The 26,279-nt window shown below is 42.0% G+C and overlaps 1 protein-coding gene across 1 annotated transcript in view; it reads left to right on the top strand.

Annotated features, from left to right (window-relative positions):
• RALYL (RALY RNA binding protein like) overlaps positions 1 to 26,279 on the top strand; it is a 422,766-nt gene that overhangs the window by 297,699 nt on the left and 98,788 nt on the right.

Below are 26,279 nucleotides of genomic sequence, written 5' to 3'. Positions count from 1 at the left end.
TCATTTTCACTTAAGCAACCCTTAAGAGCCCTCAAAAGATAGGCTGGAGCTGTGTCCTTGCCTTTGTTCTCTGAAAATTAGCCTATCTTCTTTTCAGCCACTCACAGCTGTTATTAGGACTATAAAGTAAAAGGGTCAGAACTAGATGAGTTCTAAGGTCCTTTTCATGCCTAATATCTATAAGATATTCCTCTAATAAAACCTAATAAAAATCTCTCATGACTCTACCTAACAAGTGGTAGAAGGTTAATATTTGCTGACCAGTGCATGTCATGTACTGCACATATTTTACATATATTATTTAATTTTCACAGCAATTCTGCAATGTAGATGTTGCTACTCTCATCTTGCAGATCAAGAACCTGATATGTCATTTCTTAGAAATCTTCCCTAGGTCACGCTACTGGTAAATAATGGTTCGGTTCAGTTCAGTCACTCAGTCATGTGTAACTCTTTGCAACCCCATGGACTGCAGCACGCCAGGCCTCCCTGTCCATCACCAACTCCCGGAGCTTGCCCAAACTCATGTCCATGAAGTCGGTAAATGATGGCACCAACAATCAAGCTCATGCTTTCTGATGCCATGCCCTGACTTCTTTACAACAGATCATGCAGCCTCTTTGCTACAAAGTATGTGTTTCTTTCACCTCTATTTCCTCGAAAAAAACAAGCAAAATCCTTCTCTTTTCTAGAGAGATATTAACTAATTCCTTTAATCTTTGCTAATATACTTGAATCTGAGTCAGTTTAACATTCCGGTCTTTCTCCTCTACATGCCCCGATTTAGTGTCATTGCTTATGGTCTCAATTTCAGATGGATGGAGTAGAACACACTTAGACTAAACTGTACGTTCTATATAGACTTCTGTTTGGTTAAGTAAAATTCAGCTGATTTGGAGAAGATGTCAAGATTAAACTCATGGAAACTTTGATTCTTTAAAAACAGCCACTTTTGGGGAAAAAAAAAATGCTCTGCTGCTACGCTGTGTGTCCCGCTTCACGTGCTTTAGCCGTTGCTTTTTGTAATCTAAGTGCTGACGCTGCATCTCTGTTAAATCCCCTTTTGTTAGACTTAGCCAATTGTTCCACGCTGTTGAGATCGCTTATCATGCAATTTATCTGGCCCTGTCCCAGATACATATCTTCATTCTGTCAGGGTCCACATCCAAAGAACTAATGTAAGTGGTGAGCGAGGCCCCTTTTTCCTGATATCATTTGAATAAAAGAGAATTGAGTTATGCATATCAAAATTGATTATATTCTGATATACTATAGCATGAAGAGCCCTCAAAAGATAGCTTGGAGCTGTGTTCTTGCCTTTCTTCTCTGAAAATTAGCCTATCTCCTTTTCAGCCACTCACAGCTTCCTTTCTTGGACTACAAAGTAAAAGGGTCAGAACTAGATGAGTTCTAAGGTCCTTTTCACGTCTAATGCCCCAGGATTCTCTAAGGTATGACCATTAGCAATTTGAAAAGACACACTGAAAATATATCATAATTGCTTTTTCATTTTGGCTGTGTCCTTTTATTTAATTTAATAAACATTTTTATACAAAAAGAGAAAGCTACAGGACTTATCAAATGTTGGTAATTGGTCATAAAGCAGTATTGATATGAAAACTCAGAGATGAAGTCATCAACAAATGCCAAATGATGCTTTCTGTACCCTGTTAGAGGTAAAGGACAATATTTAAGAAACCGAGAAGTGCAAATAATTTGTAATCAGATAGATTTTAAAATGTATGCATAGAATTGCAGCTAATGCAGAATTTTTGAAATGTCATAATTTCAATTATTATCAGAAAAAGTTGCCAATGGCTTTTTTCTCATCAAAGAACTTCCACTGTCTGTGAAACGATGTTAATTTCGCATTTTCCCTGTTCTTGGATAGTTTCGGTTTTCTTTTGAGAATAGAAGCTTATGACAAGAAACAAATGTCTTTTTAACTGTTATTTCTCTAAGTTATGTTGAATTGTGAATTCAGAAGACTTAGAAGCAGAAGTTTATTTACATCTGATATTTTGTATACAAAACATTAGAGGGGAAATGCTTATTTATCCTAGTTTCATCTGTTTACATAAAAGAAGGCTGAGACGTTCTAAAATTGCAAGAAAAACGAGAACAGAGGGAACGAAAGACTGTGAACATGCAGTTCAGAAATCCCTTTTATTCACATGCCCTCATTCTTACATAAGCTTAATAATAATAATACCTTACTTTATGTAGACCAACTGTGATTTCACAGTCATTATTCATCGGTTCACCGCAGAACACGACCAAGTTGGTATTATGTGCCTTGCTTCATAGATGAGAAAACAAATTTTCCAAGACAATAAAGGATTTTCCCAAAGAAAGGTAACAAGATTAGGAATTGAACTCTGGTTTTCAGCCTTCAGGTCTAAAGATCTTGCCACTTGATCACAACTTCCTGTGTTTACTTACCTACTACCATATAAACAATGCAAATTCTGAAGCACAGAGATTTCTGCCCACCAAAACCAATACTCAGTTATGTTTCTGTCCATGAATATCTTGCCAGCAGGTGACAGAGGAAAGCCTATACACTCTACTTAGCATGAGAACAAGAGTTGCCACTGACTTGTGTTCTCACTGGGCACAGGTGTTGCCTTTCAAGTTCTTTACCTAACGTAATAGCTGTATCATTTTTCTTGATAATATAAAATGGAATAATTGAGATGAAAACACTTAGTTCATTGGAGGGAATATAGTAGCAGCTTGAAAAAGGGTGGTTTCTCCTTTGCTACTCTTTGCATCTTCGGGTCTCTTTCCTTATCTGTAAAATGAAAGAGCTAGAATGATTACATTTGTTCATTCATTCTTTCATGCAAGACCTATTCATTCTGTGTCTACTATGGTCTAGGCACTGAGGTAGCTGCCCTTCTGGACAAATGATCCAGAAAATGCAAAGCCCTCAGGGCAAGTAGAGGGCATAATGAAATAAAAGGAAACCATCTTCATGGTTATGAGTAACCGCTGATTGATCTTTGTGCCCTAAACTACTATATCTCTATGTCTATTTCCTCTACTGGGGATGTCAGTGATCTGCCATTAGATTTTTTTTTCTTCGCTTCTGTCCATTTTATCTGTGTCATCAACCACAAAGTAGTATTTACAATGGAATATTCATGGAGGCATTGCTTTGATTTGTTCCTTCTAACAGGATTCTCAGCTTAGCCAAGCTTCACTAAGCATATCACTTGTGCTAGATTATCACGGAACACGGAGATACTATTCTTAAAAAGCATAGTAAGGCTTCAGTATACCTATATCATATATATAAGTTAGATATCCCCATACGTAAGGAGCATACATGAAGGACACATACAGTTCTACGAGGAAATACATGAGAGAATTATACGTTCCGCCTGGTGGATAGGAAGTGAAAAGCCTGGTTGACAATTAGGCCAACTTCTGAAAAAGCAGGCGCTCACTCCGCAGACAAAGAACTCGAGGACAGGCACGCCAGGCGGAGAACACGTGGGGACAGTCACAGAGATGAAGACGCATCTCATGCCAAGAACGGGGATATACCTCTTGGATCACCATGCCGTGGTGGCTCAGTCATCCCTCTATGACTGCTGATCAGACAGAGGAATCCGGCTCTTATTCTGCCAGCAACAAGGAGCCATTGAAAATGAGGAGTGACTGGAAATGGGGTGTGAGGATGAGTGTGAGCTACAGATATGTCCCAGGTTTCTAGCTTAGGCAGCTGAGGGGTGTGGGGGGTGATCACTTGATTCTACTAAAGCAATAAGAAAGGCATGATGAGCAGCAGAAAGTTCAGGGCTGCTGCTGCTGCTGCTGCTGCTAAGTCACGTCGGGCATGTCTGACTCTGTGCAACTCCACAGACGGCAGCCTACCACGCTCCTCTGTCCCTGAGATTCTCCAGGCAAGAATACTGGAGTCGGTTGCCATTTCCTTCTCCAAGTTCAGGTCTGGGGTTGGGGAAAAGAAGTAAAAAATAAAATTATTTCAGTCTTGCCCATGAATGCATAGACAGACAATTCATTAAAATAACACTTATAATTAAAATGAGGCTATTTGTAAATGAAATGTAATTAATCATTTGCGAACACTCCATAAATATTAGTCCTAATGATGAATAGCAAATCCATTCTCTAGGAAGAATGTTGTCACTTTTCATAAATTGCTGCTTCACATGTGCTATGCACATTACAAAGTATCCAAGGTGCTCTGAAATAATCACTCTCCCCCAGGAAGTGAGTTTCCCAGCATGCCAAGTTCCAATTAGTGCTGAACAATTGCTAAATGAGAATAACTGTATGATGGTTTTGCTTCTGCTTGTAAAGGAGACAGACCTTTCCTCTCTGATGTGAGTAAAGCTGACAACTAGAGAACAAAGATATTATTTATCAAAGCTGAAGAGCACAGGTTTTAACACCCAGAGGAAGCTCTCTGGGTCACAAGGAGCACAGCTCAGTAAAACACGTGAGGCATCAAATGTCATTCCACTCATCACATGGATATTACTAAGGATCATTCCTAAATATGGCTTTGTTGCTATTATAAACTTGTTTTTCATACCAACCTTCCCACCCCACAGACATGACCGTGGAAATCGAGACTGCCATTTCTAGTGCCTTCAAGACTCCTTAAGATGGTCACAGAGGAACCTATAGTATTACCATCTTAAGATCACCAAAATTAGAGGTGAAAGTCACGAATGCAGGTTACATTAAAGGAAAACCAATGATCAAAAAACTTTCAAAGTGTGGGCCGAGTAAGGTGACTCTGCAGCAGAATATCTCTGGTGATTTGCTTCCCACTTGACCTACTGAGCTCTACTGCCATTCCTCACGGTGACTCTGGCACATCACAGCAAAAAGGGACCCTCGGGGGATCCACAATGTCCCGCAGAACCTGAACAATAGAAATGAAAGCAATAGAAGCTAATTTCAGCTAATGCTAAACACCAAAAATCAATATGAAGCAAAAGCAGTCTGGGTATCTCCACTGTATTGATTTGCTCTGTGTACTAAAAAGATGTTTACCAGTTAGCTATTGATCATTTGTTTTACATCTTCTTGTATAAGGTCAAGGATAATCCACACTCACTTTCAGAAGCTCAGTCCTTCCAGCATCAATGCCCACTTTTACACTGGTAAAGGTGTCTATTTCACCTGCCCAGTCCGGCGAACCCACTCAGAAATGGGCTCTGGGGCTTTTAAATGGACTGTACGGAGAACAGGGAAATGTATTCTTACCCCCTGTACTAAGGGGGTAAGAATCCTGTCCTGAAATGGATACAGGCCCAGCCTTGATATGCCTACAAGCTTCAGTTTGAAAGCAAGTTGTCGCCAGGGCTGTGTAGAAGTCATTATCTCTCAAATCACTCTCTCTTTCTTTTTTTCTTGCTTCTAATCCAATTTTCCCTGGGCAACCAACTTACTATCATGGCAAAGTGCAGTTGCCAATATCCACGAGAGAAAATACGCACCACACAGTGTCTACTTCTAAAACTCAAAGCTGAACATCCATATATCGGGTAACTGAGGGTGACTTCTCTTTAATTCACACTTCCCAAGCAAACATAAAATGCTTTTGAGCCGGAATAGGTTCCAAACACTTACTTTGTGGTTGCTTCAAAATTGTGCACATGTTTGATGAAGAGAGTTTTAGGTGGCCTGCATCCTAAAACTGGCAGAGCATAATCACCAGTAATTCAACTAAACTAAAATCACCAGTAATTCAAAGCGAAGCTCTTATTCTTTAGTATTTTCAGCTTCATAAAGGAAGAGGAAAAGTTTTCTGAAAGATAATATGTGTTTAAAGAGCCTGGACCTCTGATAGATATTCTCCATATCTTAGCTATTCTCATTATTATGATCATTTTTTTTAAAGTTCTATAACAAAGTATTTTAAGAAGCTATTTAAAATGAGCTGTGAGCCATGATAATGTTGCTAAAATTCACAGTTAACTAAACAGGTTAACATTTCCTTTAACTGCCTAAAGAGGAGACTTAAAAATAAATGATTATGCTTACTTATAGTATATAGCTCATATTTCAACATGAAGTGAATATAATTTATAAACTTTTTAATGTAAAATGTTTAAAGAAATGCTGACACAATACCCATTAAAATAGTTCTGCTGCAGGCAGTCTCTGCTAGGTTAAAGGATGACCTATTTGCAGTCTTCTGTTATGTTCTTAATGCATAAATATCCATGAATAAATTCTTGCTTATAGAGAAAAACATGGTACTGGTACAGAGAGGCTGAATAGTACAGTTCCTTGATGCAGAAAATTCATCTTTAAAACTTTTTGAAAGACTATGGTTGCATTCGCTTGATTTGAGGCAACTTATGATAAAATCAAAGGAAGCAAAAATCATACAATCAGTTTTAAGAAGTAAAAGCCAAGAACGAGGTAGAAGTTGGGAGTGTTGAGGGGGAGGGGTGGATAGGATCAGGAAAATTATACTTAGAAAATGTATACAATAATAAGATATTAAAAGTGGGCATCAGACTTAGCTATGAGATTCCTAGCAGTCAAGCCAAAAGGAATGCATGATAACCTATTAATCATCTATTAAAGAGAGTCCTCCAATCTGTGACAAGAAATTGACTTTTTTCCCCTAACTCTCTCTTCTGAGAGGATTACTATTGCACATGAAATCATCTAAACAGCATAGCAGTTACAACTCTCAGTAATAGTTATGCAACACACACACTATTTTTAAACTAATGGGAGTTTTCTCCTGAAGTCTCTCCACAAAAATCAAGGATAAACGGCAGTGCAACAAGCCACACAGTCTTCCTTTCTGCTTCTCCTAAAGCAGTTTACTATCCTGTGACGACCGCATGAAACTCAAAAAGAGTGATGTCCCAAGACGGCTAGATCTGTAGACCAGCACAGGTTCAAATCATTCCCACAGCTGCCTGATGGGAGGAGGTGAAAGCGAGAGTGGGCTGCCCAGCCCCAGACACGGAAAGAAAAACGACCGCGCCTGGATGTTTATGATCTTCACACCGGGGCCTCCTGACCTGCGACTTAACGCTCCTCTGCTGGAACTGGGAGAAACGGGGAAAGCAGTGACGGACCTAGCATGGGAGGGAAGGGGCCGAAATGGCACCCCATCCTCGTAATTGGCCGGTGTGAGGAAGACACACAACTCTTTTCCTCCCGCTGACGGTTTTCCTGGGCTTTAGAATCTCCCGCGTGTCATGAAATAGTTGTTTTCTTTCATTTGCAAAAAACAAGGTTTTCTGTGGAAAAAAGCCTCCTGAAAACAGAACTCAGGTGCTATCGCCTTTGCGTGACATATTCTCCGTGTCTCACTCTACGTTTTTCATGCTTTGCGTGATGAGATATCGAGAGTTAGGGCACCAGCAGTCATCAGCGAGGTGCCCTCTGCCGGAGTGGAACTTGCTTCTGGATTTTTTCTTCCAAAAGACAGTGCCCTGGCTGGGTCACAAGATGGAGTGTACTCACTATCAGTACTGATTTCTTAACTTATTCCCATTTGTAACATTCTGGGAGCTTGCTGTTTACTTTCTAGGTCAGAGAGTAGAGTAAGGCATAGGCAGGTTCTTCATTAGCAGGTTTATGCTTTTATGCCTTCATACTCTACCCAGTATCTTAAAATATTCATATCTTTTGATTTAGTAAATCCATTTCCAGAAGTATGTCTAAGTGAATAATCCCAAACATCTGAAAATGTAAAAAAGTGAAATTATTCCCAAGATGTTCTTTGTGGTTTTATTTATTATACTGAATAATCTGATTCAACCCAAGTATTATCCAGTAATGTATATCACACATCCACCAGATAGAGTGCTCACAAGGTAAGCATCAATGGAAAAGACTAAAGAGTTGAATTAAAAAAAATTATCTGGACAGCATACATGATAGCATCTGATTATATAAACAGTATGGATGATAGACACAGGAAAACAAAATTGCTTACAAATGAAACAAATATATGAAGAGAAAAAATAGAGATCAAAATATTAGCTGTAATTGTCTTTGGACAGTGAGAATATGGATCGTATTTTTATTGCAACTTTAATACCTGATGCAAATCTCTTTAATGAGAATTTTATAACCAAAGAGAGAGAGATTTTAAAAGCAGATTTTACCAGCGGTGGATGATAAGCACAGAAGCACACAAGCAAGTAAGCATGAGGACTCTTTGTACACAGTGCTGTGTGAAACCAGTTCAACAGATATGGCCCTTCATCTTTAAAGCGAGACTCGCAGTCACTGTGGTGATTAGAAAAGTTAATTTTCTAAAAGGGCAACTTCATTAACATTTGTCTAACAAATGCTGCTCAGGCCAGCAGCCCCACGTGGAGAAGGGGTCCCTGCCGGGGCTAAGCGCAGGGTCAGGAGCTCAGAGTGCAGAGAGGAGTAGCGGCGTGCAGGCAGGGATGCAGCTGAAGTCATCCAATCTTCAAAAACAAAAAAGTCAAAATTTATGAGCCCTTCAAGTGATGCAGTAAAATCGCTAACCAGGGACGCACGGGGAGGGCAGTTCTGACTACAAATTAGTGAGCCAGTAAGGAGGCAAAGGGTGACCGTCTGACACTAACCGTCCCGTTGCATTTAACGCTGTATCTCAGCCACTTTGCCCCCGCCGCGCTCGCTGCTGCTTTGAAAGGGCACAGTGCAGCGAGCTGCAAAGAGCAAACGAGTAGTTCCGAATAAAGGACAGGTGACAGCCTCAGGGCACAGCGTGCGCTCCATGGCAGAGAGAGAGGGCAGAGGTTCTGTGTTCCCAACTCTGCACAGAGAAAACCTATCACTGCAGGACAGCCAGTCATAATGAGTCTGGAGAGGGTCAACGTGTTAGATATCCTTTTAGGAAAATAATACACCAACCAACAGCTATTTTTGAAAAGGAAGCAGAAGGAAAATATGGATGATCGTGTGTAAAACAGCATTTTGAGTTGGATTGCCTAGCAACTGTTAGAGGTACCTTACTACACCTACCCACAACATCAGCGTGAAGGCATTTCTAGAGAAACTTAAGTTGAATTTGAATTTCTAATTTCTTAATTTGATGAAGACTCTGTTTTTCTCATTTGTTTCACTCCTTATTACCTAAGCTCAATATAGCACAGCTCACGTTTAGAGGGTTGAGAAAAGAAATATCACACAACCAATATTTTAAAATAAGAACGAAATTAAGCATAAAAAAAAGTTGAAATGTGGCATGAAAAAACCCATAAAGGTAGTATGAGAGAAATAAGTAATACCAGGCATTCATTTTTAACTGACAAACCAGGTATATTATTTTTTAAGTATAATGCTGAAGAAATAAAACACAAGAAAGAATGGCTTTGTGTATAGATGAGAAAAATGTGGGCAGGCAGTTGTCAGACAGACATTCTATCCTCAGCCTGGCCAGAGAGAGTTTCTTCCAGTAGCCAAGCTGTGAGCACTAACCATAAATCCTGTGCCAGAATAAAGCCCCAGTCCTGGGATACTGACCAAAAAGGGATGAGAAAGCGGCAGGGCGGCCCAGTCTCCATGAGGGATCTTGAGATGGCACCGCTGGAACCTCAGATCAGATCAGATCAGTCGCTCAGTTGTGTCCGACTCTTTGCAACCCCATGAATCACAGCAAGCCAGGCCTCCCTGTCCATCACCAACTCCCGGAGTTCACCCAAACTCATGTGCATCGAGGTGGTGATGCCATCCAGCCATCTCATCCTCTGTTGTCACCTTCCCCTCCTGCCCCCAATCCCTCCTAGCATCAGGGTTTTTTCCAATGAGTCAACTCTTCTCATGAGGTGGCCAAAGTATTGGAGTTTCAGCCTCAGCATCAGTCCTTCCAATGAACATCCAGGACTGATCTCCTTTAGGATGGACTGGTTGGATCTCTTTGCAGTCCAAGGGACTCTCAAGAGTCTTCTCCAACACCACAGTTCAAAAACATCAATTCTTTGGTGCTCAGCTTTCTTCACAGTCCAACTCTCACATCCATACATGACCACTGGAAAAACCATAGCCTTGAGTAGCCTCTCTGCTTTTTAATATGCTATCTAGGTTGGTCATAACTTTCCTTCCAAGGAGTAAGTGTCTTTTAATTTCATGGCTGCAATCACCATCTGCAGTGATTTTGGAGCCCAAAAAAATAAAGTCTGACACTGTTTCCACTGATTTCCCATCTATTTCCCATGAAGTGATAGGACCAAATAGTTTTCTGAATGTTGAACTTTAAGCCAACTTTTTCACTCTCCACTTTCACTTTCATCAAGAGGCTTTTCAGTTCCTCTTCACTTTCTGCCATAAGGGTGGTGTCATCTGCATATCTGAGGTTATTGATATTTCTCCCAGCAATCTCGATTCCAGCTGTGCTTCTTCCAGCCCAGTGTTTCTCATGATGTACTCTGCATAGAAGTTAAATAAGCAGGGTGACAATATACAGCCTTGACGTACTCCCTTTCCTGTTTGGAACCAGTCTATTGTTCCATGTCCAGTTCTAACTGTTGCTTCCTGACCTACATATATGTTTCTCAAGAGGCAGGTCAGGTGGTCTGGTATTCCCATCTCTTTCAGAATTTTCCACAGTTGTGATCCACACAGTCAAAGGCTTTGGCATAGTTAATAAAGCCAAACCTATTAGGAGCCAAAAGAGAAACCTGTTAGGAGCTAGAACCTATTAGGAGCCAAAAGAGAAACCTGTTAGGAGCTAGAACCTATTAGGAGCCAAAAGAGAAACCAAATGCTAGAGACAACTCAAACTGATAGAGACAGAGGAGTGGAGGTTAGAGATAAAGGACAAAATAGGAATTTTACATGGGGGTCAGTCTCAAGAGTATACGGCAGAATGATGGAGACCTTGAGAAGGATCTCTGATCCCAGCAATTTTAAATGGCTCACACAGACTCCAACCTGGAAGAACGACTTATCTCTAAGCCTCTGTAAACACGGCTAGCTCAGGGATTGACCAAATTCAGCCCATATTAGAAACTCTTAACGGATCTAGTGGAGGAGAAGAAAACACAGATTCACTGATACAATCATTCATGAAATCATTATTATGCACTGGCTGAACTTGGTTCTGGGAATTGAGAGCACCAGCTGTTAACTTATTAGGCTTCTTGTCCCTGTCCTTGCCTTCCAGCATGACGTAAGTGATGATAAACAAAACTAAACAATTAAATTAACCATAAGTTAGAAGGTAGGAGATATGAAGGAAAATGCAAAGCAAGGAAAGAGGGATAAAGGAGTAGGAAGGGGAGAAGTGTTGCGATGTGAAATAAGGTTTTCCATGAAGACATAGCTGAGAAGGTAACATTTGAGCAAAGACTTGAAGGAGGTGATGAGCAGGTGAGGATTTACCTGGAAGAAAAGCATCCTGGGCAGAGGGATTAGCAGCACGAAGGCACTAAAGCAGAAGCATGTCCATGTGTTTGAGAGAAAGCAAGGAGGCAGATTTTCTCCAAGCAAATGGTAGAGATTTAATGGGAGCACCAAGTCATGTAAAGCCTTATGAAAGTGAAGTGAAAGCTGCTCAGTCGTGTCCGACTCTTTGCAACCCCTTGGACTATACAGACCGTGGGATTCTCCAACCAGAATCCTGGAGTGGGGAGCCTTTCCCTTCTCCACGGGAGCTTCCCAACCCGGGGATTAAACCCAGGTCTCCAGCATTGCAGGCGGATTCTTTAATCTGAGGCACAAGGGAAGCCCAAGAATACTGGAGTGGGTAGCCTATCCCTTCTCCAGGGGATCTTCCCAACCCGGGGATTAAACCCAGGTCTCCAGCATTGCAGGCGGATTCTTTAATCTGAGGCACAAGGGAAGCCCAAGAATACTGGAGTGGGTAGCCTATCCCTTCTCCAGGGGATCTTTCTGACCCAGGAATTGAACCAAGGTCTCCTGCATTGCAGATGGATTCTTTACCAACTGAGCTGTCAAGGAAGACCTTAGAACCGTATAGACCATTGCAATTATTTGGCTTTTACTCTGAGAGAAATGGAAGGTCTTTGGAAGGTTTTAAGCAATGTAGTACCATAACAGGACTTTGGTTTTAAAGGGTCATCTTAGCTTTGTGCTGGGAATAGGTTATGAAGGGTCAGGGGGGAACATGGGAAAACAGGCAGGAGATTATGGAGACTCAGATAAAACGGCAGCATCTGGGATGAAACCCGTAGCTCTGTTAGGGTTATATTTTGAAAGTAGAGCCAAGAGACTTACTGGCAGATTGAATGTGGACTGCTAGGGAAGGTACAGAGCCAAGGATATTATTATCCACTGCTATGGAAAATTTACTGGCTTAAAAAATGTATTATTTGTCATACCCAGCAATCTAAGTTGGGTTCAGTTGAGTGCTTCTACTCTGTGTGGAGTCCAAGAAAGCTTCTTCACTGACATATCTGGTATCTCAGCTGGAGCCGCCTAGAACAAACCGCTGGGGTGGCTGAGCATCTTGTTCTACACGGTCTTTCCAAGTGATGAGCTCAGAATTTATCACACCACTGTGGGCTCAAGGTAATCAGAGTTTCACTTAGAGACTGAGTTCAAGAAGGAAGAAGATGCTGCCTTGTAAAATCCAGGTTGGAAGCTGCACACGGTCACGTCTGTCAAGTATGCGGTTCACTGAAGCAAGTCACAAAGCTCGTCCAGATACAAGTTGAAGGGTATAGATTTCACCTCTTGATGGGCAGATGGAAGGAAGTGATGACGGCCAGACTATCTACTATAGATGTTTTCAAGACTTTTGGACTGAGCGTCCGAACACGTGAAGTTGCCATTAAAAGAGGTACGAAATACTCAGAGCAGAGGTCAGCGAATGCCAAGGTGGGTGGTAGAGATTAGGAGCGCAGCTTTTAGACATACTAAAGTTGAGGTATCTTTCAGACATCCAACTGAGGATGTCAAGTAAGTAGTTCAGTATCCCATCTGGAGTTCAGATAGAGGGCTGGACTGGGTGTCCACATCTGTGAGTTGTCAGTATGCAGATGGTACTCAAAGCTGTGAGGCTGGATGGAAACAAACACCAAAAGTGCAATTAAAGACGGGCAAGAGAAGAATTCCAAGGACCTGGCTCTAAAACACACTAATATTTGAAGTCAAGAACAAGCAAAGGAGACTTGAAAGAAACAACTAAGGAGGTGGTTATGCTAAGTGGTATGAAACCCAGAGAAGAAAATATTTTCAGGAAGAAGTAGTCAACTGGGTCAGTGCTCTCCAAAAGTCGTGTTAACTAATAACTCACCAGTGGACTCAGCATTCTGGGGAGCGTTGGAATCTTTAACAAAACTGTATCCATCAGGCCTGGGGTCATGGTCAGATCCTGCAGAGGGAGCAACCCAGGAGGGGCTGGACCCTAGAAGCATAAAGCCGTGCTCTTGTGAGACAGCCACAGCGGTAGAGTTAGAGGTACTCTAGCACGGATCCTCGCCCTGAAACACAGCCTCACCAGCCGGGTGGAATTTTCAGCACAGTCCGGGAAGAGGTGATACTGAGTAGCCCAGGTAGACATCGCATCACAGTTGTGACCACATGGCACAGATGCGTGCCAGTTGTGACCACGAAGTTCATTAAAGTCTGATATTAAGAGCCAGATTTTTTTTTTTTTAACCAGCGGGTTGAGGAACTGTGTCTGAAAGAACCCGAGGTTTCCAAGATGAGAACTCAGCCAGGAGACTATCAGCCAGACAAGTGTGTCACTGGGAGAGGCAGGGGCTGAGTTAAGCCGCACAAGTAAACATGAGCTGTCTCCAAGCCTGGATCAGACATTAGCTGGAGCTTAGGCTGAAGGAGCCTCACGCGTTTTACGAAGAGAGAGCGGAGAAGAGGGGTGAGGTTGCACCTGGGACCAATGTGGGTGTGAGAATGTGGGCCACAGGTGAGCAGTGGGTACTGGAGGAAGGCAGAGGGGCTGTGTGTGGGCAGGAGAGGCTTGTGAGGACAAACGTGGACACGCATCTGGGCCGAGTGGGGCAGCCCTGCAAACCCATGGATTATGTCAGTTAGCACCATTCACACTCTGAACAACTCATTATGGCTGGCGATCAGAAGACCGCACAGAAGTATGTTGGCTCTGATAGGTTCACTTAAAATAGAGGAAGAAAGATAATGAGGTTAGAATTCTGCAAAGCGCGGGACTGAGGATCGAGATGGCAAGCTGGGTGGCTCTGTGACTGATCACCTGCCTTCCTGTCTGTGATCTGGGCAGTCGCACAGTTTCTCTGCAGGATTTAACAGCTATTAGTGAGTAACTAAATAACGCAATGGAAAGGGCAGCTGAGCAACCACTTGCTAGGTTTTCTTGAATTTAACTTTCCTTCACTACGTAGGGTTGAAACCGAAAGGAGCAAATCTTCCAATGCGAAAATAAGGGAGTTTGAAGGTCTCCCTTCTCAGAAAATAATTTTTCTTATTTCACTAGAAACATCCAGAGTTGTGTGCCTTCCCCTGCAATGTGAGGAGTGACGAGGTTGATTCTGGAATCAGAGCAGAGCAGTGTTTGGACAATTTGCTAAACACTGTAGGACTGTTGGAGAAAGCACTTCAAGTCTCCCAGGGGAACCTGCCAATGGTTGATGACCTTTCTTACCAGGAGATTCCTCTCCATTCTTTACCTCCATCCCTCTTGCCGTGGCTCAAGCCTCTCAGTACAGCTAGGAAAGCATATTATGCCTGTCCAAGGGAGATGAGCCCTGCAGACTCAATTTCCAAGGTGGCAAAAGTCATCACTGTGACTGTCAAAGCTGCCCCTGAGATTCTTGGTTGACACCACAGCCATCCATCAACTTGTCCCCGGGGTTGCCACACAGATGGTGGTGACTGTGAATAGAATGTTCCAAGGAGCCTGAGAGCCCTAAGCAGAGATTTCAACTGGGTGTGAAAGCCCTTGAAAAAAGTATCACAGCAAATAAGAAGGAAAGCTTTCTGTTTTGTTTTTAAACTCCCAGAGAAAAGGAATCCATTGTAGGCAAATTCCACCAGAGGATTGGAGGAGCCTGGCTCGCTACAGCTTTGAGGTGAATTTGATAGCTCAGTTGGTAAAGAATCCGTCTGCAATGCAGGAGACCCCGGTTCAGTTCCTGGGTCAGGAAGATCCACTGGAAAAGAGACAGGCTACCCACCCCACCATTCTTGGGCTTCCCTGGTGGCTCAGCTGGTAGAGAATCCACCCGCAATGCGGGAAACGTGGGTTCAATCCTTGGGTTGGGAAGATCCCCTGGAGAAGGGAAAGGCTACCCACTCCAGGATTCTGGCTGGAGGATAAGCAAGAGGACCTTAGAATGATGAAAATGTCATGTGGATGTGTTTAGATTATAAACGACTAACGAAATGTAGCTGTAAGTGTCATTCAGTCGCTAAGTTGTGTCTGAATCTTTCCCACCCCACGGACTGCAACACATCAGGCTCCTCCTCTAACTCCAGAGTTTGCTCAGATTCATGTCCATTGATTCACTGATGCTATCTAACCGTCTCCTCCTCTGGCATCCACTTCTCCTCTTGCCTTCACACTTTCCTATCATCAGGTCTTTTGACTTTTCTCATTAAGTGGCCGAAGTTTTGGAGCTTCAGCTTCAGCATCAGTCCCTCGGATGAATATTGAAAGTTGATTTCCTTTAGGATTGACTGGTTTGATATCCTTGTGGTCCAAGGGACTCTCAAGAGTCTTCTCAAACAGTGCAATTTGAAAGCATCAATTTTTTGCTGCTCAGCCTTCTATTTGGTCCAAGTCTCACATTTATACATGACTACTGGAAAAACCATAGCCTTGTTAGATGGACCTCTGTCCACAGTATGTTTTTGTTTTTTAATATGCCAACTGGGTTTCTCATTGCTTTCCTTCCAAGGGGCAAGCATCTTTTAATTTCATGGCTGCAGTCACTGCAGTCACTGTCTGCAGTGATTTTGGAGCCCAAGAAAATAAAATCTTTAACTGCTTCCACTTTTTCCCCTTCTATTTGCCATGAAGTGATGGGACCGAATGTCATTATCATATCTCTTTCACCTTCATGAAGAGGCTTTTCAGTTCCTCTTTACTTTCTGCCATTAGAGTGGTATCATCTGTATATCTGAGGTTGTTGATATTTCTCCCAGCACTCTTGATTCCGACTTGTGATTGATCCAGCCTGGCATTTTGCATGATACACTCTGCAGAGAAGTAAAATAAGCAAGGAGCCAGTATACAGCCTTTTCCATGCCCAGTTCTGTTGCTTCTGGACCTGCATACATGTCTCTCAGGAGACAAGTCAGATGGTTTGGTTCTCCTGTCTCTCTTCCACAGTCTGTTGTGATCCACACAGTCAAAGGCTTTAGTGTAGTCAACGAAGCAGAAGTAGATGTTTTTTCTGAAATTCTCTTGCTGTCTCCATGATCTAAAGATGTTGGCAATCTGACCTCTGGTTCCTCTGCCTCTTTGAAACCCAGTTTGTACACCTGGAAGTTCTCGGTTCATATACTATCGAAGCCTTACTTGAAGGATTTTGCTCAGTTACCTTGCTAATATGTGAAATGAGTGCAATTGTATGGCAGTTTAAACATTCTTTGGCTTTGTCGCTCTTTGGGATTGGAATGAAAACTGACCTTTTCCAGTCCTCTGCCCACTGCTGAGTTTTCCAAATTTGCTGACATATTGAGTGCAACACTTTCACAGCATCATCTTTCAGGGTTTTAAACAGCTCAGCTGGAATTCCATCACTTCTACTGGCTTTGTTCGTAGTAATGCTTCCTAAGACCCACTTGACTTCACACTCCAGGATATCTGGCTCTACGTGAGTGACCACAACATTGTGGTTTTCTGTGCTTCCTAAGGGCCACTTGATTTCACACTCCAGGATGTCTAGCTTTAGGCGAATGGCCATGCCATCATGGTTCCTGGAGCATTAAGACCTTTGTTATACAATTCTTCTGCGTATTCCTGTCACCTCTTCCTAATCTCTTCTGCTTCTGTTAAGACTTTTAGCATTTCTGTGCTTTATTGTGCCCATCTTTGCATGAAATGTTCCTTGATATCTCCAATTTTCTTGAAGAGCTCTTTAGTCTTTCCCATTCTATTGGTTTCCTCTATTTCTTTGTATTATCCATGTAAGAAAGCTTTCCTATCTCTCCTTGGCATTCCTTGGAATTCTGCATTCAGTTGGGTATATCTTTCCCCTTCACCCTTGCTTTTCACTTGTTTCCTTTCCTCAGCTCTTTGTAAGGCCTTCTCAGACAACTACTCTGCCTTCTTGCATTTCTTTTTCTTTGGAATGGTTTTGGTCACTGCCTCCCACACAGTGTTATGAGCTTCCATCCATAGTTCTTCAGGTGGTCTGTCTACCATATCTAATCCCTTGAATCCATTCATTACCTCCACTGTATAATCATAATAGGTTTGCTTTAGGTCATATCTGAATGGTCTAGTGGTTTTCCCTACTTTCTTCAGTTTAAGCCTGAATTTTTCAATACAGAGCTCATTACCTGAGCCACAGACAGCTCCAGATCTTGTTTTTGCTGACTGTATAGAGTTTCTTCATCTTTGACTGCAAAGAACAGAATCAATCTGATTTCAGTCTTGATCATCTGGTGATGTCCATGTGTAGATTTTTCTCTTACATTGTTGGAAGAGGGTATTTGCTATGACCAGCATGTTCTCTTGATAAAACTCTGTAACCTTTGGCCTTCTTCATTTTGTGCTCCAAGGCCAGACTTGCCTGCTACTCCAGCTACCTCCAATCTTCCTACTTTTGCATTTCAATCCCCTGTGAGGAAAAGGACACCTTTTTTTGGTGTTGGTTCTAGAAGGTTTTGTAGGTCTTCATAGAACCAGTCAACTTTAGCTTCTTTGGCATCAGTCGTTGGGGTATAGACTTGGATTTCTGTGATGTTGAATGATGTGCCTTGGAAATGAACCAAGATCATTCTGCCTTTTATGAGGTTGCACCCAACTACTGCATTTCAGACTCTTGTTGACTGTGAGGGCTACTTCATTTCTTCTAAGGGATTCTTGCCCACAGCAGTAGATATAATGGTCATCTGAATTAAATTCACCCATTCCTGTCCATTTTAGTTCACTGATTCCTGAGATGTCAAAGTTCAGTCTTGCCATCTCCAGCTTGATCATGCCCAATTTACCTTGATTCATAGGCCTGACAGGCCACGATCCTATGCAATATTGTTCTTTACAGAATTGGACTTGACTTTCACCACTAGCCTCACCCACAGCTGAGCATCGTTTCTGCGTTGGCCCAGTTGCTCCATCGTTTCTGTAGCTATTAGTAATTGCCCTCCACTCTTCCCCAGAAGCATCTTAGACACCTTCCGACTATAGAGCATAAGGACGTTCGTGGGGTTCTCGTGGCAAGAATACGGGAGTGAGTTGCCGTTTCCTTCTCCAGTGGACCATGATCAGTCAGAACTCTTCACTATGACCCAGCCTTCTTGGGTGGCCCTGCATGACATGCCGCATAGCTTCATAGCTTCGTTGAATTATGCAAGCCCCTTCACCACCAGCAGTCTGTGATCCATGAAGGGGGATGAAATGTAGACTAAGTTTTAAGTATCAACGTAAGATTCCTGCAATCCTTCAGAAGGTAATTAAGCTATTTATAAAGTAACATATCAAATTATTCCATAAGTGAGGCACAGTTGGTTAACAAGTATTAACTCGCAGTGGCCTGGCCCGCTCTGTGTCCCGTGTAGGGCCAGAGAGACCAGCGGTCTAGCCAGCAGAGCATGTACTGTGTCCTCTCCCATGTCTCAGAGGATGGAGCAGAGGCTCAAATACAGACATGAGAGACAGGCCTGCAATTGAATTCAGCCTCTGTAAAATTTCTGTGTGAGTCTGAGCAAGTTAGTTAACATTTCTGTACTTCAATTTTCTCATCTGCTCTTGTCAAAGTTAAATGTGTCAGAGAGCCCAGCGTAGGTTCTGGCACATCATTAGCTGTGCCTCTGGTGATCATTATTACTCTCTCCCTGGGCTTGTGGAGAGAATGATGGGACAGAGAGGAATCCAGCACACCATTCTCTGCACAAAACCTTTGCACCCATGTTTGTCTTTAAAACACTATTTGAAATGTAGAGGAAGATCAGTCTTTTTTTAAGAAAAAAAAAGTATGCAATGAAATAATAGCCTTTCATCCCTTTAATAGAGTACTTCATTCATTCATTAAAAATTATATGTCGAATGTCACTAGATTTTAGTACTAGCTTTGACCTATAAAGACTCTGATCTATATTTAAGAATGAAACCCTCCTCCATTTCTCCTCCTTTCTTAGCTTAGCACATGTGGGCTACCTCAAGAGAGAAGCCTTCCCTTTTTGAATTTACTCCCGTCCCACAGAACTGACTGAAGGCTGATGAGAGGCCCAGGAACAGATTTGCTCCCTCAGCCCACGTGGTGGGCCATCAGCTCTGTGTTGGGTGTCATGCCAGTTACAGATGAGGGCCAGTGGCCACAGTTCTCCTGCCCTCTTCTGAACTCTGCATTGACCTCTGGAAGCCTGCTAGTGATCCCAAACATTCTCCCCGAACCCTTTTTACCCATTCTACACACTCCCTCTGGGGACCCTCATTATCTCCTATGATGTCACATACTAACTCTGTGTTGATGACATGACTCTTAAATCTGTTTCCTCAGATGAGTTCCAGGCCTGCATTTTCATCTATTGCCTCCAGCATATCCCACCAACATAGCCCAACATATATAACTGCTACAACAGTTTATTCCCAAACCTGGGCTCCCTGTAAGTGCTGTATTTAGTTATTTATCTAATTATCTCAACATCCATTAAGAGTTAGATTTAGTATTACCTCCATTTTGCAGAAGAGATCATTGAGGCACAAAGAAAAGCACCTTACTTTTTCAAGATCACACAATCAGAAGGTGGTGGCGTCAGGACCAGAGTCTGGCAGTCTGATTATGCAAATTGCATCCTTTGGTTCATCCATCTGAAATGTCGGTCAGGTGTGGGTTATCATTGCTAAAGCAGATAGATTAAATAGTAGTGAAGAATTGCTGTTGCTTCAAAATTTTAACTACAAGATCATATAAATATAGTGATGGATCATATTTATGTCTCTTTAGTTTCATAAAAGATTACTAGTTTTATAATTCTCCTCCAAGAGCCAATCCTTGTAATCCTACCTCAAGAACCAAGGTAGTTGAAGTCATTTCTGCAAAAACCCAGTAAATGCCAAAACACATGGATTTGAGGAAGAAGATGCCACCCAGCAGTGCTGTTGGCTCAGCATGGCTGGAATACAGAATCTGAAGTGGTAGCAGACAAAGGCTGGGGAGGCATCCTAGAACCAGACTGTGAATGAACTTTAGTTATACTAAAGAATTGGGACTTTATTCTGTAGGCAAATAATGGAAGTAAGGGTCAAGGAGCCAGGCATAGAAAATTCATTTGACCAAATCATTTACTAAGACAGTCTTAATGAGGAGCTTGGAAAATACACCTACAGTTTGTAATACATCATGAGTAAGTGTTACAGGGGGCTATGGGAACAGTTATGAAGCACTCCTAACCACCCTATGGTGCCTTATAAAGGAATAGCTCCCAGAAGCACTCAGATATTTGCAATGAAAGGAATTACATGATAGCACTTGTATTGTAAAGAGACAGTTTCGCCAGTAGATACAGCTATTCCAAAGAAATACAGAAAAATGGGGGGGTCACTGAGGACATTATTTTATTAGCCCACGTGAAAGCTGATGATCACTAGAACTGTGATAATAACTGACAAGGAAAAACAGAACGAAGAGGACTTTTGGAAATAAAAGCAGCAGAACTAGGAGAATCTACTCAAAGTGAGTGTTGCTAGAAAGGAGTTAAGGAGAAAGAGTCCAGCCTTTCTAGTCTGAATATCTGGGTGGTCGGTTATGACACTGAGTTAGGGGTAAAAAGGAGCAAAGGGAGAGAAGCAGACGAATTTCGCTTGAAACATGTGAAGTTAAAGGTGTCTACAGTTGGGGATATGTAGTGGGTGGATACAGCCGTGCATCAACAAATAGCATGGTGCTGCAGACATAAGTTTATGAATATCCATCATGTGGAGACAGCTGAAATCAGACAAGGTTTCTCAGCAGAGCACTGAATGTATAGAGGGAACATGCTGGCGCCAGAAGGCACACGTACAAATAAAGCGAAGCCAACAGAACAAATAGACTGGCGCCGGGCAGCACCCCATGCAAGACGTGCCCACAAGAACTTCGGAGTCAGATGCCGAAATTCAAATCCAGGCTCCACCCCTCTTCAGCTCTGTGACCTTGGGCAAGACAGTTAGCATCCCTGGGTGTCAGTTTCCTCCTCCGCAAAATAAGATCTGCTTCAGAGGCATCATGATGCATAAAGCAGCCAGTGTTTATAAAGCATTTTGAGTAATCTTGGCCCTTAGTGAAGACAGCTCAGTTTCTTCATTGTTGTTAAATACAAAGTATTATAAATCCTCTAGTCCCAAACATTGGTCTTCATTTCTCATTCCATTTTAGTCTCTCCTGGCTCTTATTTTTCTGAGGGCTGTCATTTGTTTATCTTATTCTACTCCTAATTCCAGGGAGTCCTGAATAAAGTATTACCAAATGCACTGCCTATTTCATGTTCAAAGAAAATCCCAGGAAAGATAAAATCAATCCTCTTCTTCGCAAAACAATTATCTTACAAAACACTCAGAAAAGTTCTCTCTGGGCATATCACAACATAATCACCTGTTGCTAAGGGTAAAATTGATAAACAATTTTCTCCAAAGGTGTATTTCTCTTAATAGTTTTTTTTTTTCTTTTACATTTTTTTCACTTTTCAGAACTAAAATTGCAAAAATGAGCTATTCATAGATTGAAGGCAGTTTCATCCCTTAGAGTTAACTATTGATATCTGTCTATTAATATCTGACAGTCATGGCTGGCAAGATCCCCTCTCTGCCAGGAACGGTGCTAGCTTTTCTGTATTCTTCACAATAGCCCCTTGAGTTGATCATGATGTTTGCTATAAAATTAACGAGAACAGTGTAAGGCTCTCTGAACCATCTCCAGGTGAGAGACACTGACTTCACGTAATGAGCAAGGATTGGATAGTTGGTTACAAAACACAGCAGGATCCAGTGTAGATCAACTGTCCCTTTCCTCTGCTGTGTGTCATCATCTTGAGGATAAGGCATGAGACAGGATGCTCTGGCAGTGCTCCCCACTAAGATTTCCCATTCCCCGTCACCACTGAAAATGCCCGGGAGTCCTGGTACCTTGTCTTCATGACTTAATAGTGACTGATGGGCAATAATCTTGCCTTTCTGCTCACCTCATATAGCATCGCCAAGCACGTCCCACGTGAGCCCATTGGAAGGCTTAACACAGAGTGGTAAGAGTGTTTCTTATCCAAGCAGAAACGCAAGTTTAATATTCTTACCAGTCTTAATGAAACTCTCAGTTAGCCTATTAACCAGGATTAATGCCCTGAGAATATGACATAGTGATAGAGATAATAAGTAATAGAAGCCTAAGACAGGATGGTCCCTGGAAGATGAAGGTGTCAAGACTGGCTTTTTAAATTAGATAAATTCAAAAGATAAATACAGCGTGATAGAGAAAGAAAGGGGAAAACAGTATTCCAGTATAGGAGCAAAAATTACACCAAAACAAAGCTAAATCAGACTTGTTTGGGCTATAAATAGACAAATCTCCTGGAATAATGTGGTTGGCAAGAGAAACGATTAAAAAAAAACAAGAAAAGTTGATATGGGGCATGTTTGTGAAGAGTTTTTAAATGGCAATCTAGAAAGTCTTTCTATCGTTAGTAACATTATCAAGAAATGTGGTAACATGAAATTGTATTTTAGAATTATTCTTACAGTAGGGTCAGAGACGGACTTGGTATTATAGAGAAGAAATGCAAATTATTTTGAACTTTGAAGTCTGTATCAAAATAAAGAGTGCCACTTTTGAGTTGTTTCCAGTTCCTTCCAACAGTATCATTTGTCATGTAATGGCAGCTTTTTTTCTGTAAAGATCATATAGTAAATATTTTAAGTATAGACTCTGTTGCAACTACTCTCAACTTACTATTATAGCACAAAACCTCCTTAAACAATATATGAATGAATGAGCATGACTGTGTACCAATAAACTTTATTTATGGACACTGAAATTGGAATTTTATGTGAATTTTCAAAAGTTCACAAAATATTCTTCTTCTTTTGCTATTTCCAACCATTAAACTTAAAAAAAAGAAAAGAAAAACCCTTAGCTTGTGGGCTGTGTAAAACCAGGTGGAGAGCAGGATTTGCACACCCTTGGTTTACAGCACATCAGTCAGAATGCTGTGCAGCATCATTTTGAAAATTCTGGATTCTCTTCTGAGACCTTCGGTTGAGAACTTGGAAGGAGATAGTTGAAGCGGTGAGTGATGTGGTGCAAGTGGAAGGAGGTAAATAACTAGTAAGACTAACCATGTTAACCACTGGGGTCAGGGGGCAACATGTGTACATATGCTCCAATCCACCAGCTACTTATACGAAACCGTCAGGGAAAAAAAAAAATGGGGGAAAATCAATCAATAATTAAATGCATTCTGAATTCAGCATTTTAGCAATCACACAGGGAAAGGCAAGTGGTGGGTCTTGCTTCTATTAATGGCAACCCACTCCAGGATTCCTGCCTGGAGAACCCCATGGACAGAGGAGCCTGGTGGGTTACAGTCCATGGGGTCGCAAGAGAGTCGGACACGACTGAGTGACGAACATGCACAGGACGCCTGTAAGGGAAATGGCCCAGTGCAGCCCCTAAACAAGTGGGGTGGGCAGCAGCATGGAAGGAAGCTTAGTGTGAGTCGCGTGCACCAAGCTGGAGCGGCTCTGAACAAAGAATTTTCATACGGAGAGACCAGCCAGGCTGGGATAGAGGAGGAGAACGAGCCTGGGAACTGAGTGATGAGAGACATAAGAGGCACATAAAAGGAAAGCTCGCTGAACATTGCTAAGTGAGACGTGGAGAGGGAGAGAGCAGTCAGACGGTCAGCGTTTCCACATTCTTTCGCTGCATTGCTCAGTGCTAAGAAGCACGCGGCAATGAGGGGCACGGGGCGGGCTGAGGCCATGGGAAATGGAGAGAGACGAGACTGGAGCCAAGCACCTTCAGTTCAGTTCAGTCACTCAGTCGTGTCTGACTCCACCTCCATAGCATGCCAGGCCTCCCTGTTCATCACCAACTTCCGGAGTTCACCCAAACCCATGTCCATCAAGTCAGCGATACCATCCAACCATCTCATCCTCTGTCATCCCCTTCTCCTCCTGCCCTCAACCTTTCCCAGCATTAGAGTCTTTTCCAGTGAGTCAGCTCTTTGCATCAGGTGGCCAAAGTATTGGAGTTTCAGCTTTAGCATCATTCCTTCCAGTGAACACCCAGGACTGATCTCCTTTAGGATGGACTAGCTGGATCTCCTTGCAGTCCAAGGGACTCTCAAGAGTCTTCTCCAACACCACAGTTCAAAAGCATCAAATCTTCGGCGCTCAGCTTTCTTTATAGTCCAACTCTCATATCTATACATGACTACTGGAAAAACCATAGCCTTGACTAGACAGACCTTTGTTGGCAAAGTAATGTCTCTGCTTTTGAATATGCTATCTAGATAAGACATAACTTTCCAAAGAGTAGTGAAGTGAAGTCAGTCAGTTGTGTCTGACTCTGCTATCCCATGGACTGTAGCCCAACAGGCTTCTCCATCCATGGAGTTTTCCTGGCATGAGTACTGGAGTGGGTTGCCATTTCCTTCTCCAGGGGATCTCCCTGACCCAGGGAATGAACCCAGGTCTCCCGCACTACAGGCAGACGCTTTACCATCTGAGCCACCAGGTTGGATGTAACTTTCCAAGGAGTAAGTGTCTTTTTATTTCATGGCTGCAGTCACCATCTGCAGTGATTTTGGAGCCCAAAAAAATAAAGTCTGCCACTGTTTCCACTGTTTCCTCATCTATATGCCATGAAGTGATGGGACCAGATGCCATGATCTTCGTTTTCTGAATGTTGAGCTTTAAGCCAACTTTTTCACTCTCCTCTTTCACTTTCATTGAGAGGCTTTTTAGTTCCTCTTCGCTTTCTGCCATAAGGGTGGTGCCATCTGTGTATCTGAGGTTATTCATATTTCTCCCAGCAATCTTGATTCCAGCTTGTGCTTCATCCATCCCAGCATTTCTCATGATGCACTCTGCATATAAGTTTAAGCAGGGTGACAATATACAGCCTTGACGTACTTCTTTCCAAATTTTGAACCAGTCTGTTGTTCCACGTCCAGTTCTAACTGTTGCTTCCTGACCTGCATACAGATTTCTCAAGAGGCAGATCAGGTGGTCTGGTATTCCCATCTCTTTCAGAATTTTGTGACCCACAGTCAAAGGCTTTGGCATAGTCAATAAAGCAGAAGTAGATGTTTTTCTGTAAGGTCGAGCACTTTACACAGGCAGATAACACACTTAAAGTGAAGTCTGATTGACGTTAGGTTGAATCATTGGCAAACACGGGGAGGTGGGTATTCTATTAATACCCACATGTTGGCTATTTCTCAAGTATTATTAGATGGAAAAATAAGGGAGCCATGATATCATGATTTGATGGCCCAAATAAGTAAACAGTCTCCTGAATCACATAATATAGAATCCCCCTTATTTCTTTGAAGTAATTTCTTTTGATCATTTGTCATTGGCCATGTCTTATAAAACAAACAAACATATTTCATTGTTTATCCTCAATGTTTTTCTCTTAGATCTGTTTGCCTATCCATATCATAAATATATGGGGAAAATAAGCATATAATATGACAAATAACTTACGTGGAAGTCTTAATAATATTGGAATTCAGTAAGGGAAAAAGTTCTATAAATATACATCTCCAACTCAACATCAGCAATTGATTTTCTCCGTTTCTTTCCGAAGCGTTGCTGCTCAAAGGACGTCTAGGGTGCCTGCTCCCTAAAAGAGTCCCTTCTTGCTATAATATTGTTCACCAAAGCAGCAGGGCTTCAGGCAGAGAGCCATATCAGCTCATCCAGTAAGCAGACAAGGCATATTTCTAATAAGCCATTTTTATATATACAGAATGAAATAGAGACCAAAATGATATTATTGTCTTCATTGTTTAGACTTGTAGAAAAGTAAAGATATTTGGCTTAATTCTAAAACAGTCCCTTTAGTTGTCCGTGTCAAAATACAATCATCTGGTGATCAGTAACTTTTTAGTGCAGAATTAAATGTTTTGCCATTTTCTTATAAGTATTTATATATGAATAAAATAGTTTAAAAGATGAAAGTTTATTAAAAATTTTAACACTGGGGTTTAGATTAAAATGG

This window comes from Budorcas taxicolor, chromosome 14 (genome assembly GCF_023091745.1).
Source record: "Budorcas taxicolor isolate Tak-1 chromosome 14, Takin1.1, whole genome shotgun sequence".
Classification (NCBI taxonomy): domain Eukaryota; kingdom Metazoa; phylum Chordata; class Mammalia; order Artiodactyla; family Bovidae; genus Budorcas; species Budorcas taxicolor.
The sequence above is the reverse complement of the archived record's forward strand: the minus strand, read 5'-3'. Positions and strand labels throughout refer to the sequence as shown.